Source organism: Sinohyriopsis cumingii, chromosome 15 (assembly GCF_028554795.1).
Source record: "Sinohyriopsis cumingii isolate HCF-2022 chromosome 15, ASM2855479v2, whole genome shotgun sequence".
Taxonomy (NCBI): domain Eukaryota; kingdom Metazoa; phylum Mollusca; class Bivalvia; order Unionida; family Unionidae; genus Sinohyriopsis; species Sinohyriopsis cumingii.
This window is the reverse complement of record NC_142975.1, coordinates 124,838,907-124,858,856: the sequence shown is the minus strand read 5'-3', so window position 1 is coordinate 124,858,856 and position 19,950 is coordinate 124,838,907. Positions and strand designations below refer to the sequence as shown.

Below are 19,950 nucleotides of genomic sequence, written 5' to 3'. Positions count from 1 at the left end.
GTGCATTTCATATCGATCCGGCAATGAAAAAAAAAATAAATTATAAAAACCAAAACAAGTGAGCAAGTCAAGCTGTTCTCAACATTATGAACACACCAGACACGAAACTTGAAATAGCGATAGATGACAATTAGGTCTGCTGGCCATCGCTTTATCATCACAATTATTGATTTTATATCCTAGTACGTATGAAGCAAGCAGTACAGGCAAATAATTGATGTGTGTGCACGAGTCATTTCTTATATTAAATAAGCCGATACACCTGACGATCTGACAGCGACCGCTTAGGGGTCATGTTCTGGTGACTTTTGAATTAGCCAATGGAAATGCAGAATGCATATATCTGAAAGTGAATCAAATTATTCGGCAGACTATCATGCTCTTCAGCTATACTGCGCAGTCCCCCAAGCGCGAAGATTTGACTTCACCTATTCGGCTTATAAAATTAGCGATTATATAAATATCATCGCTTACCAGAACATGACCCCTACGTGCTCGGTGTCAGATATTCACAAAGGACAGTGGAGATTCGATTTTAAGCAGACTGACCCGCAGTTAAACATCGTCAAATATAGATATGAGGATGAAGGTTGTTCTGTAGATAGGAGATTTAAGTAGCAAATCATTGATAAAGCTATTGTAAAGTACGTAAGAGCAGGTGATTGGGGTATATGGATACAGACAGTTATTGCAAAGTAGAAATATAAGGAACGTAATCCTTTACTGTACACGATCATTCATTATGAATTTTACGTTGTTTATGAATAGTAACTTAACGAAGAAGCTAAACATTCGCTTGGCCTTACCAGTAACCAAACAGCGCACATCACGATATATATATATATATATATATATATATATATATATATATATATATATATATATATAGAGAGAGAGAGAGAGAGAGAGAGAGAGAGAGAGAGAGAGATTAAACTTCTTGACTTGCATACTCTTTATGGGAGCTTTGAGAACAGGATGTACGGAGTTAATTAACAGTCAAAATCATAACATATATAACTTCTATATTTTACAAGACTACGACTGATAAATTTGACAACATTCATGGATAGATAGGAAGGAAGGTTCCAATAACTCAGTGCTAAATTAATTGCTATAGGAACTTGGGTGCTTGGACTTTAAAAGTAATGGAAAGTCGACAAAAATGTATACCACTTAATCTTGTATTGTTCATGAATATTCATTTTTATCTTTGACAATGCTTATGGGTTATACCTTGAAATACAAGCTGAAGATGCAAAACAGAGATTTGGAACCAGGGGAATTTTTAAAAATGTTTCCTTGATGCTTCTTGATTATGGCCCAAATATTGGTTATTTCAAACATTTCAGTTCTTAGTTAATAAAAAAATCTGATTAAAATAAATCGAAAAAAATAATTAAAATTGCATAGCCTTTTATTAAGTGTGGAGAGAATACTGATATTAATATTTCTCTGTACAAAATGTATGACCCTTTCTAACAAAGCTTGTATGATCTGATGAATACGTGTACTCTTTTGAGGCATGCCCTCAAACTTGCTGTAGCGGTATTTCCGTACAGTGGCCTAGTGCACATAAAGGTCAGATACACAGAAAGTTCCATCTATATACAAACAGTGATGTAGTGCTAAATAAAGAAGTCAGAAAACGCAGTAAAGAAGTGAGGGAACGCACGATACTTAGATGCAGGGATAAACAATAGCCCATTTCATGCAGACTTCGGTGAACTTCGTAAATTGCTCGGAATTTTGATCACGTGGCGGGTGGTCCTGACCGTAATAGTCACTCGATAGGTGGTGGGCAAAATATGGCGGACGCTTCAGCATCAGCATCAACTTCTGTAACTACTTCAACATCGTTTATCGAGTTGAAAAATGCATATTCAACAGCGATGCTGCCGCAGATATTGACGAAATTTAATATTGGAACCATCCTGTCTTATTTTCTGGAAACCAGGGCGGATTTCAAACCCATACGAGAGCGTAGCTTTGAGCTGTTTACATATGGACATGTACATGTAAGAGAGGAAACGGTGTCGAAGTAAACAAATTTAATCCTGACAATCAAAGAGCAAGTTGTTCAAACTATTTCTGTGCATCCGAAACGTCACTATAATAAAATGCGTTTCATATGAGTTTATCAGATTTCTTTTTGAAAGTCTGTGGATAATTTACATATAAATTTCAATCATTTAATTAATTTTATTTCTGAAATATTTCTAAACAACAATGGACGCCATTTTGTTATGTACATGTGCTCACCAACGTTTGATTGGCTGGAGCATAAAGTAACTCCGGAGGTTATTCGGATAATTACGGAGCAACTCGGTTAAATTCGGTATGATATTTGCTATGACGAGCGCAAAAAAGTACGTGAACGCGCAAAAAAGTAAGGGAACGCGGTTTCCACGCGTTCCCACGGCATTACACTTCGGTATATAAATAAGAACATATTTACTTTATATAAACACAAGTTTATAAAGATAGTTTTCTACAGCTTTTAGCTCTATCACAGCTTTTACGACTTACCATATCTACTCGCCTTAAAGCCAGATAGCACTGTCAACTGCGCCGACTCTGATATGCCGTCGCATAATGCGCCAGGCAAATCTTGGTTTATGCAGTTTATTTGGTCTAATCAGTAGAAGAAAGAACATAGAACCTGATATGTCAGTGCATTATTCGATGGCTGATCTGGGTTTATGTTGTTGGTAGTTGGACTGGACATATATGTTCATCAACAGGTGTAAGAGGTTTAGACCTTGCTCTGTAGTACCGATCTTTGCGCATGGGAAGGCTAATTCAGGTACATATAAACCTTGTTTGTTTGTTTCCGGTTTTATGAATAGTGAATTACATCCCCCAAAACGTGCTTTATTATTAGATCAGACATTGCAAGTATGCCAATACCTTTTTCAGTGAAATGATATTCCAATCGTGTCAATACCTTTTCAGTGAAATGATATTCCAATCGTGTCAATACCTTTTTCAGTGAAATGATATTCCAATCGTGTCAATACCTTTTCAGTGAAATGATATTCCAATCGTGTCAATACCTTTTCAGTGAAATGATATTCCAATCGTGTCAATACCTTTTCAGTGAAATGATATTCCAGTTGTGTCAATACCTTTTCAGTGAAATGATATTCCAATCGTGTCAATACCTTTTCAGTGAAATGATATTCCAATCGTGTCAATACCTTTTCAGTGAAATGGCAAATCGATCCGATTTTAAACCGTAAATGTCATAGGCGTTCAAAGTGCAATCTAATCAATGACAATCAATGGTCCTTTAAGATTGTCATTTATTGTCTGTTGGTTTAAGTCCAACTGTATTATTCCTTGTAAATACCGTTTAGTTTGCATTCAAATGTATTTAGCGGAAACAATTTTGTATACTTGGCAAGATCCCAAATCTAGGCCAAATTGCCTTCTCGCACAGACGAACCTTGTTTCTTGAACTGTTTGTCGTCCATTTATCCTGGATAACACTGATCCGTTCCCATAAATAACGTGTTATACATATCAATCAGGACGTAGAGATCTATAGATCGATATATAGCATGGCGGTTCTAGAAATATTATTTAGTGGCAAGATAATCAAGCTGTGTTAGAGCCGCGGGGAAGGGCAGAAGGCAACGGCCAGGTACACTCCTAGCCACTGGGGGTTGGGCAGAAGGCAAAGGCCAGGGAAACTCCTGCATATCAGACTTTAAAGAGCATAACTTTAACCATCTAACTGTATAAAAAATTGATCGAGGTAATGTTTCGTTTCTTTTCACCTCAGATTTAGTTCGTCGACCTCCATGCACCTGGATTGATGGATAGATAGGTAGAATATCCGCTAAGTAGGTAGGCCACTAGACTTCAGTTTAATATGTCGTAGGTCTAAATAATGTTATACAAAGGGGATGCTTGCGCACAGTTTATGTAGAACCGAAATAAAAATACACGGAACTTTATTGTACACGTTTTTTAATTTTTTATGGACCATAGTATTTCGACGAAAGCTCGAGATTCACTTACCAATAAACAGAAGCATCTTTACAACAATCAGATAGATCAATAGATGGACATAGACAGGTAGCCAAGCTAAATTAATTAATATTATTAAATACACGATGATTCATAACTGAACAGATGAAACTTAAACTGAATTCGCACACGATCATATTTCCCTATGTGGAAGGTTACTAAAGCGATGTAAAAATAAATTTGAATTAAAACCAAATTCGATGCAACTTTATTCCGTATTTAAGAAGACAGTTTAAGACAGTTTTTTTTTACTACGGCTTCCACGCTTTTATAGGTAGACCAGATTTTAGGTTAATAAAAATTCTTACAAACATGTATACAGTGGGAACACGTGTTCTCAAAACTTTGCATTCCCATCCCACTATTTAATTATGAGTTGCTCATGTACGTTTGCATGTACCATGATTGCCTCGTCGCCTAGAGAGTGTGAAAAATAACACACAAGGGAAACTTCTCACCTTATTTAAAAGCTATAGCATCGGTCAAGCGCTTTAGGTCACCGCTCAGATTCCCCATTTCTTTCCTCCTTCTTGACACTGGCATACTTATGCATCCTCAAATTAATATACTCCTCTTTACTAGGAGAGGCAAAATATAAGGGTATGTCTTTACCTCAAATGCACCCCTCCCCCGCCCCCGCTTTTAAAAAAGAGCACGAAACATTTGAGCGTTTTCTGGAGCATGTATTTTCTTTATAGTTTGATGATCGAAATTATGCCATGGAATGATTAGAATGCGGTATTTCTGAGAGCTTCGTCCCCTGTGCCCCCATTGTTAGTCCCCACCCCACCCCCCAAAAACAAAGCAAAAAAAACCAAATAAACCCTTCTTCTGGTAAAGGCTCTCTCTCAATCAGGAGTTAGCTAAATACGGCCCGTGACATGGCTTTGTCGATAATTTACATCACATAGTGTGGCGTTAAAAATCACTTATCCTAGAGTTCTCCATGCCTGCTCTAAACGGTATTTCTGGATCTGTTCTGGAGCTATGGTTATTATGTATATCTATATTGTTATAATTCCTGGTTCGTGATTTTATCTATAATTTTTGTAATTTTTATTCATGATTGTAGGTTGTAGTAATTATCTATTGCTGGATTTGGTGTACGTGCATAGGGTCTTTTGAATGATGTTTAGAACGTAATATTGCGTAGGATCTATAAACAGATGCTTACTTATGAATTGACAGTTACTAATAATACAACTATTAGGAAATATGTTTGCAGCTTTATTTTTGTACTATTGGACAGCTATTTTGATTCTAAAATACAATACCCTTGTATACAAGCAAGCAATTTTTCATTCTAACATACAGTACCCATGTATACACCCGGCTCGTTTGATTCTAGTAATAGATAAAATGAGATGTTAAAGGGATTTCGCAAAACACTGACATATATTGCCCAGCAGTATCCAGTTCGGGGAAATTTCCCTGTATTAATATGTTTGTATGCCAGTCATTACATCTGCATTGTATAGGTATGTATCTGTTTGTAAGCACATATTGTATGCATGTGTGTGTCGATATAGGTAGGTAGGTAAGAAGGTATCATATTTTTCTATAGATTTACGTATAAAGGTATGTATGCACACACAGGTGGAATGACGGACGACTGTAAATCCATACAAGAAAAAATGTAACAATATGAATATACAACAATTAATCTTTTTAAAGTTAACTGTAAAGGAAGTGAATGGTATTTTTTTTTAGATTTCCACATTCCCATGGTAAAAGGAAGTCGGATACTTAGGCACTAGATTGTCAGATTCGATTAGGTTGATTAGATAGATATAAAGACTAAGAAATACATTTTTATACACTAATGTCTGATTATGTAAATTGTTCAAGAGCTTTTGGTTTCCACACACACACACACACACACACTGGTAAAATTAGAAATCAATGTTTTACAATTGCCTTCTCGTTAACAAGACGATCCCAGTTTCCTGAAAGATTATTACTTACTGATTCTAAATGACCCTGCTTCTTTTCGGTAAATAATTCTGGGATGGTTCGGAAGAAGGGGGGATCAGTCAGTCGGTTAGGGGCAGAGACGGACACACACACACACACACATTGCCTACTTGTCTATACTTCCCCTGACATATCAGTCGGGATATTACGAATGTACGATATCGTAGATACGCTGGCCAGACATTATAGTTGCAATGTATAAATTTCAATACAGATCACACAATAATCGAATTGCTAAACAAGGGATGGTCGATTGAATTGAATATTGTTGGTTAGAGGTTTATCTACATAATTCATAACGTTTGGAAGCTCAGTTTTAGTTATAGCTTAGCGCCTTTTCGAAAAAAAGCGGGAAACATAATATCCGCGTTACGTGCGTCCATCACACTTTTCAATCTATCCGACTAAAGACATATGAGATTATGGACAAAAACTTGCCATACATATACATTATCAGTAGAAGGTGTGACGCCTAAAACAATGGAGTTAATATCTTCAATGTCACGGTTCATTATTTTTAGTTTTCTACCGCCTATTTTTGTCCTCTTCATAACCTTAGGGCCTCTTGAGATTAATTAATGAAACTTGGTATAATTATACTTCATCACTAGAAGGTGTGTCGAGTACAACGATAGGGGTCTTATCTTGAAGGTCAAGGTCAATATGTACAATTTTCAATACATTCCGTCCATTCCATAAATTAAAATTCATTTTGAGCTTAAGAGATTAAACTTGATATACTTATACATTATCTCTAGGAGGTATCTCAGGTACTATCCATTGGGGTCCTATCTAAGGTCAAGGTCAGGGCACGATATTTTACGTTTTCCTCACACATTCCCTTCCGCTCTACAAACTTTAAACCGTTTAAGGAATATAAATTGGTATACTTGTACAACATCATTAGAAGGTATGTAACACACCATTTTGAGGTGGGGGCTGTCTTGAACGTCAAGGTCAATATGTGACTCTATATTGGGGGTTCTGTCTTCAAGGTCAAGGTCATCTCTTGATATTTACTTTCCAGCTCACTTTCACTCCCCCTTTGAAACTTTACAGCTGAATGAGATTAACGGTTCAAACTTGGTATACTTGTATATCATCATTAGTAGATGTGTCGTATAATACACTATTACATTTAAGGTCAAGGTAACGAGTGACTATTTACAATTTTTTTCATCACTCTTTCCCTTTGTCTCTATAGCGTTAAACCGTTTGAGATTACGGGATTAAACCTGATACACTTATGCACCATTTCTAACAGTATATATCACCTACCACGCACTGAGATATTTGTCTTAATGATCAAAGTCAGGGGTCAATAGTGTACTTTTCTATCAAACTTTCCCATCTGCTATATACCGTTTAAGCCGAATGAGCTGAAGGGCTGAAACTGAATATACTTAAAGGTGTGTCGTGTACTGCGTCGGGAATCGTATCTTCAAGCTTTAATATCAAGTTCACGGCTCAGTATTTCACTTTTTTCATCGCCCTTTCCCTTCCTCTTTGTAACTTTAAAGGCCTTTGAGATTAAGGAATTCGACTTGGTATACTTGTACAAAGATATTTAGCGTACTACATTGTGGATCCCATTTTCAAGGTCACGGCTGACTATTTTCCTTTTTCGATCACCCTTTCCTCCCTCTTTATAACTTCAAAAACGTTTGAGATTAAGGGATGAAACTTTGTTTGCATACACATTATGACTAGAAGGTTTTATTGTGTACGGTACTAGGGATGATATCTTCAAGGTCAAGGTTACAGCTCAGTATTTTCTTTCTTACTTTCCCTTCCTATCTATAATGTTATATTCACTTGAGTTTAAGGTATCATGTCCCCACCATGGTAGGAGAGTGACAACAATTCACTGAATGTGTTCTAGAGTAGATGATACTGATAAATAGATAGCTAAACTACGTTATTAGGTAAGTTAATGTCACGTGTTGAGAGATACTTTACCCGAGGGTGGTGGTAGTATAGAAACAACACAGAACCAGAACCTGGTACATATCTAATACGAAGTGTGCAGCTTTTTAGGTCATATCATATTATCTAGAACAAGGGTGCACAACCCGTGACCCGCGGACCGGATCCGGCCCGCGAACGTAATCTGTCCCGCCCTCAGGGCAAATTAAAACAACACAGAAATCTGGCCCGTGAACGGTAATTATATTAAAGAAATTAGTGTTTGCGGCCCTCGAGTGGTCTTAGAAAATGCAATCTGCCCCCTATGCCGAAAAAGGTTTTGCACATCTGATATAGAATGTACTGAAAATGATATCACAAACGTAGGATGTAAAGCTTATGAACTGAAAATAAAATGTTACATTGGGTTCACGTCAGTATTTGCTTACGGACAGAATTTTATCAACGTCAAACTTTTATGTGCAAATTTTAATTTTAGTTCATCAGATGAATACAGAGAGCTAGGGTTAGGATATTGTATCATTGATTAGGTTCGGAGAGGAGTTTCGTTTGCAAATTCTATACAAGTTTGGTTAATATTTTTCACAAGAAGACTACTTTAATTAGAGTCGTTGGCCTGCACCAGTTCCACCGAAACCGCACGCTTAAACCTTGTTACACTCCATAAAGTTATTAGACAAGTTGCGCATACAAATGTAGATAGAAGTTTCTCCGATTTATTATTTTTTTGTACGTTTGGGTTACTCTTAATATTGTCTCTTATTAAGTTAAAAATATGCCAAACAAATCGTATAAAAGAAAAATATTCTTTAAGGAATATAATTTGGTGTTTGTTGAGCACGTCTAATCTGTCTGGTACACTTGAGCATGTATTCAAAATAATTAAACCAAAAGTTATCTTTTGGTATTCAAACTCCTGCCTACATTCCTTTATAGTAAATATGCCAGCACATTTTCCTAAAACGTCCATATCTTGTACATCCTATTGACCCCGTTTCTTTTTCCACAAATACTTCGCAGCACACCTCAGTTAATGGGTCGTGAATCTACGTTATCATATGTCGGTTGTTTGCTTCAATGGGAATATTGTATGTATATCTGCCCATACACATCGCACGTTTCACATGAATTCTTGTGTTACAATTGTTTCCTGACCGAGATTACGTCGCGACATACTTTTAACAGCCCTGTCATTATTTGTAATCGTGTTTTAAATTTTCAAATTGTTTCAGTTCCCCTGCCTTTCATTATGAGTGCAATTAATAATTCAGTCTTTTGTAGTGAAGAGGATATTAGAGTTTGTGCTGTAAATAAATACCCCTAAATCCACACTAGACATTATTCCGTCCTTTGCGACTGCTCATCTATTGCAAAAGATTTTATTTTCGATCTAGAATAACATCATATACTTTCAATTAAATTTTGGATCCTGCTACTTCGATTTTATCTATTGTATTCTTGTATAATTTATAATATTGCTTGTTTTTCTACTATCATAAAAGTAGTATACGAAGAAACTTTTAAATAAATAAAAAATGTTACTCGAGATTGCCTTTTGATATATGTTTAGTATTTCCTAGAATCATTATGTGTATAACTTGTTTCGTATATTTGAGTTTGCACTAAATAGTAGAAAAATACAGAACGTCTTTTTGTATTGCGGTAGAATTCGAAACCAATCCTTAATTGTCTTATCGCAAATAGGTCATCCCAGTTTCTTAAAAACTGTTTAGCCTGTCATTCCAACATGATCATAGTCCTTTTTCGTAAGTAATAGGTTTTCCGTTAATAGTCAGCATACAATGAATCAGCAGTACCATACGTAAGTAAACTTGGCCTTATTTAACAGGAGTAGCGTACAGTTTGCAATAAACTTTGAACGATTATTCCGATCTGACAACAAGGAAGACAGTTTCTGGTGAGTATTGATGGTTTGGGACTTTTTTTATTCATTATGAATAAAGTTATCTTGCAATCAAAGTATATATATATATATATATATATATATATATATATATATATATATATATATATATATATATATATATATATATATATATATATCGAGGGAGAGATATGGCTTATTAACGTTCATTGTCTTAGACGATGGGATAAACAGAAACGCAATAAAGCATTACTGAACAGGAGGTAACAAAGAATGGAATTAACTTGGTCGTAATATGCTTGACTTTTACGACATAAATGTGTACTGATGATACTAAATGAGGCATGGTCAATGAAATCAAGCAGAACCTCTGAAATACTCTTTTATGACTTTTAGTATAAGAGATATGAAGCCTTAAAGAAAGGTATTAACTAATGACATGACCATCAAGTACAAATTTCTTATTTTTTTTTAAATAACGTATAGTCATTACTTACTATGAAATACATGTTAACCTTTAATATAAGCAAACTGGATATCACATAATGTTGATTAATTGTTTTAAAAGTATTTGTAAAACAGCTGTTTTAGAAAGTTGTAATGGTAACTCAGACGTGGCAAAGAGGCTGTATTCATATCGGTGGACAAGACGTTATGACTGGGAAAGTGTAAAAGGTTCCAAGTCAGATCATGGAATGGAACTTTATCTGATCCTAGTTTTAATAGTATTCATCACGGTTAAGGTGATATTGACATCAAACGTCAAAATGTATTTAAAAAAGAAACAATAGAACCATCTAGATGAAGGTGTATAATACTTACATAGTGCTTATATGCCTTTTCTAAATGTCGAAAAGTGGCTTGCCTGAACAACACATTTAGGAGCTTTCGACAGGGACATTTAATATTAGGATATCAATCATACTGGATTCAGTTGGTTACGAAGCAATAAACTATATATTTAAAAAAAAAACACATTTATACTGGCAAGGAGACGAAGGAACAATATATGGATTAGATAATTGGCGTTTGTTTTAATAATTGTGTTGCTGATGATTGCAAAATTAATTTGGCTGGTTTTTATTAAAATATGGATGTCTATGGATATGTTCTTATTACTGATGCACGTCACTACATGAGATTTTTTAAAATATGTTACCTAGCATAAGTTCAGCATAATGCAATATTTGCTAGGCAACGGATTCAGTCGCGTGTCTTAAAAGTCTTGACCGTGTAATGCGGCTACCTTTCTGTACGCTATCAAATTGAAAGGTTCTGATTTTGAAATGGACATCAGACCTGAAAGTTTTTTAAAAAACGTTATTAAGTTTTACAAGGATGATGCTAAGGATAGAGTTCTTTCACTTTTGGTTCATAATATGTGATTTTGACCCATCATCCTCGTAAATTGCTGTTTCAGTTTAATCAAGACATTTTTATCCCTTCTTTCTGGAAGTTGTGTCGCGGACCTCGCCGAGGTAAAGGTACGCTTGCACAGTATTGAATAATGGCAAAGCGGATGGGTATGGGGAGGGAAGAGGAAATTAAAAGTACTCTTACTTACAAATCTCGAAGTCGATTAGCCTTTTCTAAGCTTTTTTTCACAATTAAACGCTTTCGAAGGGGTCTTTTGGGCCTCTTCATTAAGGTGAAGTTCTGCGGATCATAATACAACTGCATGTAATAGTTCTTCCAGCTAAAAACGAATTTAAATGCATAATTTGAGCAGAAAAACAATGAAAAGGCCCATCAATTATTTAAGCAAAGTAGATTTTACATTGGCAACGACCAATATTTCTATTAAATCTGATGCTTGAACGGTCATGTTTCATCGAAAATATTGTAAAGTTGGACAGATAACAACGGTAAGATCAAACACTGAATTGTATTCAACCTATACGATTTTGTAGAAAAGCTTTAGGATACAATTCAGAGGTCTTACAAACTGAATATTTCCCCTTAAATGTTGAGACAAGAGCAGAAGAGAATGATATTATACCGTAAACAACAATTAACACCAACTTAAATCTAATTAATAATATAGCGCACGTGGCCAGGTCAAAAATGTCACAGCGATAAACATTTTAATGAGCAGCTAACTAAAACAGTTAGAAAATGTTTTTGTTGGTGGTGGGGTATCTACTTGGGTCGAGATGTAAGAATTTGTATCTTTAAACAATTCACAACCGTTTTAGATTCAGTAGTTTGTGGCTAACGTATCCTAAAATGTTGTATTGTAGTTGCTGATACACACTATGTAACTGTGTTTTAAACATTACAAATAGATCCTTTATTTTCACCATTTTATCTTTAATATTATTCATGTACATCACAAGTTAATAATAACAATTAGGATTTATACGTCCGTCTTTCAATCGTGTCGCTTAAGTAACCGGATGAATTGTATTTGAGGTGATCAGAATCTCTATGGTAACAAACAGAAAACACAACCAGTAATATCCGAAAAGGTATATGCTAGCTTACCGGTTACCATTTATGTTCGCTTATAAGTCGAGTCCAACTGCAAACAGCATATACCCTGATCTGCCGGCATATTTGTTTGGTTGTTGTACTGGTTACTCATAACAAATTGCATAGACGCAGATCTACAGGAATGTTGTTAGCAGTTGAACTCGACCTATAAGTGAGTAGGTTGTCAAGTGGATTTTCGAAACAGATTTCTTTGACAGTGAGCCCGTCAATTGCAGTATAAAATTCCATTCATTAGTCTTGAGAGAATGTCATAAGGTGCATGCGTATAAAAATTTATATTTGTATTGGAAAAATCTTGCATCCTTTTTTTATGTTTGGCTAAGTTTGTATCCTTTCCTGAAAGTTTTCTAGTAGTTATTTTCCTCTTTCAATTTCTAGTTTTCCTTTATATTTTCACACTTCCTTTTTTATATTTAAAGGAGTTGCATTTTCAGGTTTTGTTTTCCTTGTTACGTTTTTATTCTATTTCCTTAATTAAAATAAACTCAGTGTGATTGATCTAGCTATCACTGACAGCCTTTGATTACGAAGTCACCGAATCAGTTCAACTAACTGATAGCAGATATCCATATTTCATCATGCTTTAAAACTGCATTTTCTCAAAGGCCTTGAAAACCACGCCTACACATGCAGTACTAATGCTTGCAAAAGCCAAATGAATAAATCGATGAACTTATTACTGCTAATCCCAAGCCAGACGCAAACACACTTATAGAGGCTGAAACTTTTTCTCTTCCATGCTTCCATCCAGTTCAAAACCTTTTATGATATTTTGTCTATGTTAACCACCATTGAAATTCTACAAGTTTAACCAAATTATTTGCAATATCGATATTTGTGTTATTCTAAAATTTATAGAGAATAATTTCTTTCCCTGCGTAAACATTGTGTTTCATTGTGACGTACAGAGAAACGTAATATGTTAACGAGTGGCGAAGCTGTGCTGATTTTCACGGTCTCATCTGACTTGCTCTGTACAAGTTTTGTAATCTCATCCGCTTTACAAACGGGTACAACTTTACTTTCTCGCCAAATGATAAAGATACCGTGTAACAACGATCGTGCCGTTTTGGACGTCCTAGATCTGACAATGCCAACGTGTATCATTTTCGTTTATGTAGTGTTATAGATATATATTATCATGTTTTATAATCTTCTTGGTTTTTTCTCTCAACATTCAGGCTTGACTAAAACTCCTGTGAACGTTTTCCACTTTTCCTCTCATACCAATTTACTTTCTCCGGTTATTTTTCAACCTTAGATTCAATTTGCTTACCTTCCTTTTATTTTAAAGGAAATTTTGCAATTTAATTCAATATCAGTATAATTCGGAACATATATTAATTACAAGTCATATTTTAATATTACTATAAATAGTGAAATAATTTGATATATAATTGTGTAAAAAGGAACAAAAATGTCATGTATGTGAAAAACGCAACATGTAGCTGAGAATTACAGATCCAGTCAAAAGAAATACACGAAAAAGTGATACTGGGATATCATAGAGGAAACAAAAGTGTATATTAAAAAGAAAGATATATATACACTGTTGCAAAAATACAGTAATAAATCAATAAAACAAAGTTTTCAAAATAACGAGCATTTTAGATTAATAACCAAAAGGATAAATAGAAACAGTATAACGTATCATCAAATTAGATACGATAATGAAACTATTTTTTAATCATCGATTGACTTATACAAGATATTTAAATATTTTACAAAACTTGAAGGTGTCAGTGAATGCGATCTTTTACATTTATTAATTCATTTCTTGTTCGTCTTTTGACTTATCCTATTCTGAGCACCATACTAATTGGTTCCATTGAGCTTAAACTAGAGATATTATAGTCAACGAAAACACATAAACATATATTTTGAAGAAGAGATAGAAGAGCTCGTGAACAAAGTTGAATAATTCAAGATTTCAGACTTCCTTATTGGGGAGGATTTGAATTATATTCATTATTCCGTTGTATCGCCATTAATTCCTTTCTCATTTATTTCTCTACCAGATTTCAATACACAATACAGAGCTACTCCTGTCATGAAATTATTGTAAATTTCATCACACAATGCACGACTACTCATGTCATAAAACTATTGTAAATTTCATCACACAATACACAAGTTCTCATGTCATAAAACTATTGTAAATTTCATGACAATACACAACCATTCCTATCATGTGCAAGAATTGTGGTTAAAGGCGCATATGCATTGACACGCAGTACACATATGCATTGACACACAGTACACGAATGCACTGACACACAGTACACAAATGTATTGACACACAGTACACGAATGCACTGACACACAGTACACAAACACATTGACACAATACACGAATGCACTGACACACAGTATTCAAATGCAATGACACACAGTACACAAATGCACTGACATACATTATACAAATGCATTGACACACAGTATACAAATGCATTGATACAAAGTACAAAAATGCACTGACACACAGTACACGAATGCATTGAAACAGTACGCGAATGCATTGACACATAGTACATATTTATTTATCAAGCAATATTATTTTGTTTTGACTGTTGAAACAATACCATATATATTTGCGTATAAGTCAAGGCAAACTGCAGACAAAAAAGATTCTAATATGCCGTAACAAAAAGCGCATGATTACTGATTACTCCTAACAAACTTCAAAGACCCAAATCTGCCGGCGCATGATGCGACAGCATATATGGTCTGTTCAGTTTGCAGTTGGACACGTCATATAAAAGTTAGTGTATATCACTTGGGATAATGGAGAAATCCTACCAATCATTAAATATTCATTTATGCAAATATGCAAATGACTGTGTTGAAACGATGGTTTTCATTGGACATTGTGGTTTATAGAAAATAACATTGACGTGGAGACTTGTGCTGCTGGAAATTTAGTATTATGTTATCAGACCGGTTGTGTATATACTTGAACCGTTACTAATAATGCATTGTACGTTTCATTTCAGCGCTGGTAATTACATTTTATTTTGTTTATTATTACAATTTTTTAAGTTCTATTTGAAATTAGACCGCCATTGGTGGCGTTATCAATTTTCGTGGATTGGTTGAATTGCAAGGTTATTTCGCTAGTAGTTTTAGTTTTATTATTATTATTATTTATTTTTATTATTATTATTATTGTTATTATAACCGTATCTATGAATTCTTTATACGTTTATATTTTTTAATAGACACGTTTTTAAATTAGAACTGAAATTAAACGAAACAGTACGCCTCATACCCATTTATGACCGTTATCAGTTTTTGTGGTTTAGTAATAAGATCGCATTATTTTGTCTACACGGCAGTACTCGTATTAGTATGTATACTGACAGCGTTACTAAGAAATAATTTACATTTTATTTGGGTACTGGCAATTACATTTCTTTCCGATTAAAACACTTCTAAGTTTATTACCCTTATTAATTTTCGAGGACTGGTAAAAAAAAAATCTTTGAAAAACCCACTGGGGCTCGTATCGTTCTTTACAATGGACCTGTCATGCATATGCTATATTGTAGTTATTATATAGTACATTAGTCCGAGTTTCCTTTGACCCTTGCCTCCCCATTTTAGATATTTCGACAACATAAATATCGTATAATAGTACATGTATGACAGGTCAGTTGTAAGTAACGATACGAGCCCCTGTGGAAAAACCAATATGGTGTGGCCTAGCTTCCGACGATACTGGTTCTGTGGTATCTCGATATTTTTTACCTTTTCAGTATTTATTTTATCTATTGCACCACATATTGTGTACTTATATGTACCACATGACCATAGGTTACTAGTTCTAAATCACCAGTTTATTTTGGGAAAATGTCAGGATTGCTGACGCGTACACTATTTGATAAATAAACCCATGAATACTACTGTTTCAAAATAATATCCTTAACCTATGTTCTCAGATAGAATCAATATCTTCTTAAAATTTCTATCACTTTAACAAAATGTTTAGCCAGTTTGTTGTCTGATAATGTTATACAAGAGTTAGATCATATGATTACTGTGATGGTCAATGACTACGAAATCGAATCTTTGTTAGCAAATAAGAATCAAAATGTGAAGCATGTTAATGTCGTTTTTTGGTGGCTTTTGCATTTAACAGGTGTTGACTTGAAAGCTGCATTATACACAGTTTATTACTTTTCATTGGAACACCGGTTGTTGTTCAAACAGTCTTAGGTTGATATGTACTTTCATCCTCATATTGATTATTCATTCTCAGCAACAATCACAGAGCAACTCCAGTCATTGTGGGTGGTTATTTACAAATGCATTTCTTTAATTCTTTCTTATAAGTTTCTCTTGCTGTAGGGCACAGGTGGCATAATGAGTACCATAGAAGTAGCATCCATTTTTCAAGTTGATTACACTTTGTGCAACACAATGATACATTAAATTTCCAACATTAATACAAGTATATGCCATTATCAGATTATTTTTTTTGTTGCTGGTCTTACTGCAATATCAGAGTAACTCCCCTTTCACAACTAGGACTTTACATAACGTCTGTTTATTGTTTGTTTCCCACAGCCATCTGATTTATAGTGGAAAATAAATTCATTTTAATACAAATGACAACAACAGACTTAAATTATATCTTGAGGGTCATTGTTTTTATTAACTTTCTTGCTGATTGCAGACTTTATGACCTGAAATATCAAAGCACTCATGTATAGTAGACAACAGAAAATCAAAACAAAAGGAAACAAATAATTCGAATTTTAATCATTTTAAATCAAAAACTGAATTGACTGAGTCTCATAAATTTTGTGACATAACTACACAAGTTTTAAGACCCTTTTTGGTCTACTTAAATGATAAATATACATTATACAGCTTCATCACTCAAATGTATGTTACCGTAGTAGTTGTAAAGACTTTGCTGGGTCTATATACTGGTCCATATCTTCCCATATCCTATACGTACCAAAATCCATCCAAAAATCTCCTAAAACAGACATTTTACAACCTTTATGGTAATCATATTGATATTTTACAGTCAGCTGATCATTAACATCAGAAGTCTGTTCAGCGGATGCATTAAGTTGATTGATAACTTTGTCAGTGCATATCCATATCTGGTGACAATAACAATCAGTACTGTTCGAGTTTTACGAATAACATGTCCATATAAACGTACATTTGCCTGTATATTACAGTATGTGTTTTAGATTTTTAACATAGCTTTAAAACAATTTAAGTCATATTACTATAATGTCTGCAGTGGCAGCTTATAGTGATGTCTAGCACTGGTTTATCATTCCCCAGACATGCAGCATCATCTTCCACCCAGGCACATTATCCTGACACCAGACCAACCAGTCCTAACACTAACCTCTTGATACTGAGCACCAAGCAAGGCAGCTGTTATTACCATTTTTTGAAGTCTTTGATATGACTCAGTTGTGGTTTGAATCCACGACCTTCCACATCCGAGGCGGATGCTCTAACCACTAGGCCACCAGAGCGGTCACCTGTATATTATATAATGCATGTACTGGTAAATCTTGTGATAATGATATGATTAGTTAATTCTGTCACTTTATTTTTTCTGTGACACTAATAGGTCGAGCATAAAGTATGTATTCATTGAGTGGAGGTGGGATGTGTTGAAAAAAATTCAAAAAGCAGTAGCCTGTGTAACTGCTAAGTATGTTCTGCAGCGATAGGGGTCAATATTCCTTGATAACAGTGATGTTTATGAAGACTAGTCAAGTCAGAAACATAACTAGCAGATGAGTTAGATGCAAAGTGGCTGGTATACCATGTCAGGCAGAGTCAATATCTGCTTAGAATTATGAAGTGTGATATGTTGTAGTTTTATTGCACATGGTGCACTTTGCAGAAGACATTTTTTCCTCTTCATTTTCTGACATGACCAGTTATTTTATCTCATGATTCCGACAGATTATGCATTCCAGACCATGGTGCCTCATGCGAATTTGTGAAGCCATACCTTGCCAGACTGGGACAGTATTGTATTTGGATAGACACATGGATTGCCTTTTAGACACGTATTGTCCTTTACTTTTATAAGCGTGAGATTCAGAAGCGTGTCTTAAATTAATTACTCATCCTAAGCCATCTTGAAATGTCACATGATCGCACACACCTTACAAAAATTGTCACCTGAGAAAAGAACTGTTATGGTTCATGATTTTGATCATATCACTTGGGGTAACGGAGAAATCCTGCCAGTCATTAAATATTCATATATGCAAATATGCAAATGAGTTTGGTACAAACGACAGTTTTCATTCGACATTGTGGTTTTAAAGAAAACAACCTAGTTCCTTTCGCCATTGAGACTTGTTCTGCTCGAAATATAGTATTGTGTTATCTGGCTGGTGGTATATATACTTTAACCATTACTAATAATTCATTTCACGTTTTATTTAAGCGCTGATAATTACATTTTATATTGTTTACTATTACAATATTTAACTACTAATTCAATTGACAACACCATTGTTCGCGTTATCAATTTTCGTGGATTGTCTCAATTTCTCAAATATTATTATTATTATTATTATTATTATTATTATTATTATATTATTATTGTTTAAAACGTAACTTTGAATTCATTAAACGTTAAAAGTTTATATTTTAATAGATAAGTTTTGAAATTAAAATGGAATTTAAACCATACATTATATACGCCAGACTGTTACCGTTATCAGTTTTCGTGAATTGGTAATACGATCGCATTTTTTTATTACTATTTAGTACTATTATATATAATGAAACTGTTAGTAAGAATTCATTTACATTTAGTTTGGTTCTTGCAGTTACATTTCTTCCTACGATATCGCGGGTTTAATATCTCGAAAATTTAAGTTTTTTTTGCATAGCACCATGTACATATTTTATATGCACTACAGGACCGTAAGATACTAGTTCTTCTTTGCCAGTTGATTTCTGGAAAACGAGTATGTGCGTGTGTGTGTTTAACGCAGCTGTAATAATTGTTCAGTCCTATCACTATGATGTCTGCAGTGTGGCAGTTTATAGTGATGTCTAGCACTGGGGCATCATGCTGCAGACATGTAACATCATCTTCCCCCCACCGCTCCGGTGGCCTAGTGTTTAGAGAGTCCATCTCGGATGCGGTAGGTTGTGGGTTCGATGCCCGGTCGAGTCATACCAAAGACTTACAAAAATGGTAATAACAGCTGCCTCGCTTGGCGGTCAGCATTAAGAGGTTAGTGTTAGGAATGGTCAGCCTGGTGTCATGTCAGGATAATGTGACTGCATGAGACATCATGTTACATGTCTGCGGCATGATGCGCCAGTGCAAGACATCACTATAAACTGTCGCACTTTAGACATCATAGTGATAGGACTGAACAATTATTAAAGCTACGTTAAACACACACACACACGCACATTTTATCAATCCAAAGAATGTCTTATTCCAAGCTCTTTCATACATTTAGATACTGTGTCATCCGAACTATCAGTTCTAGACTAGGAACTTGAGTACTCTTCTGAATCTCTTTACAGTCTTTGTCAGTTTGCTGTTTAACCCCAAAATACTTATCCAAATTTGCGAATGGTATTTTGTTTAAGTCTCAGCATGTATTGATTCCGAGGTCACATGCACT

General features: G+C 34.7%; 1 protein-coding gene across 1 annotated transcript in view; it reads left to right on the top strand.

Annotated features, from left to right (window-relative positions):
* The first annotated feature begins 9,710 nt into the window (after positions 1–9,710).
* Positions 9,711–19,950, top strand: part of LOC149782685 (uncharacterized) — a 57,494-nt gene continuing 47,254 nt past the window's right edge. Inside the window, exon 1 of the mRNA XM_089934176.1 lies at positions 9,711–9,850. The gene's annotated coding sequence lies outside the window, so the exon portion shown is untranslated. The remainder of the gene's footprint in view (positions 9,851–19,950) is intronic.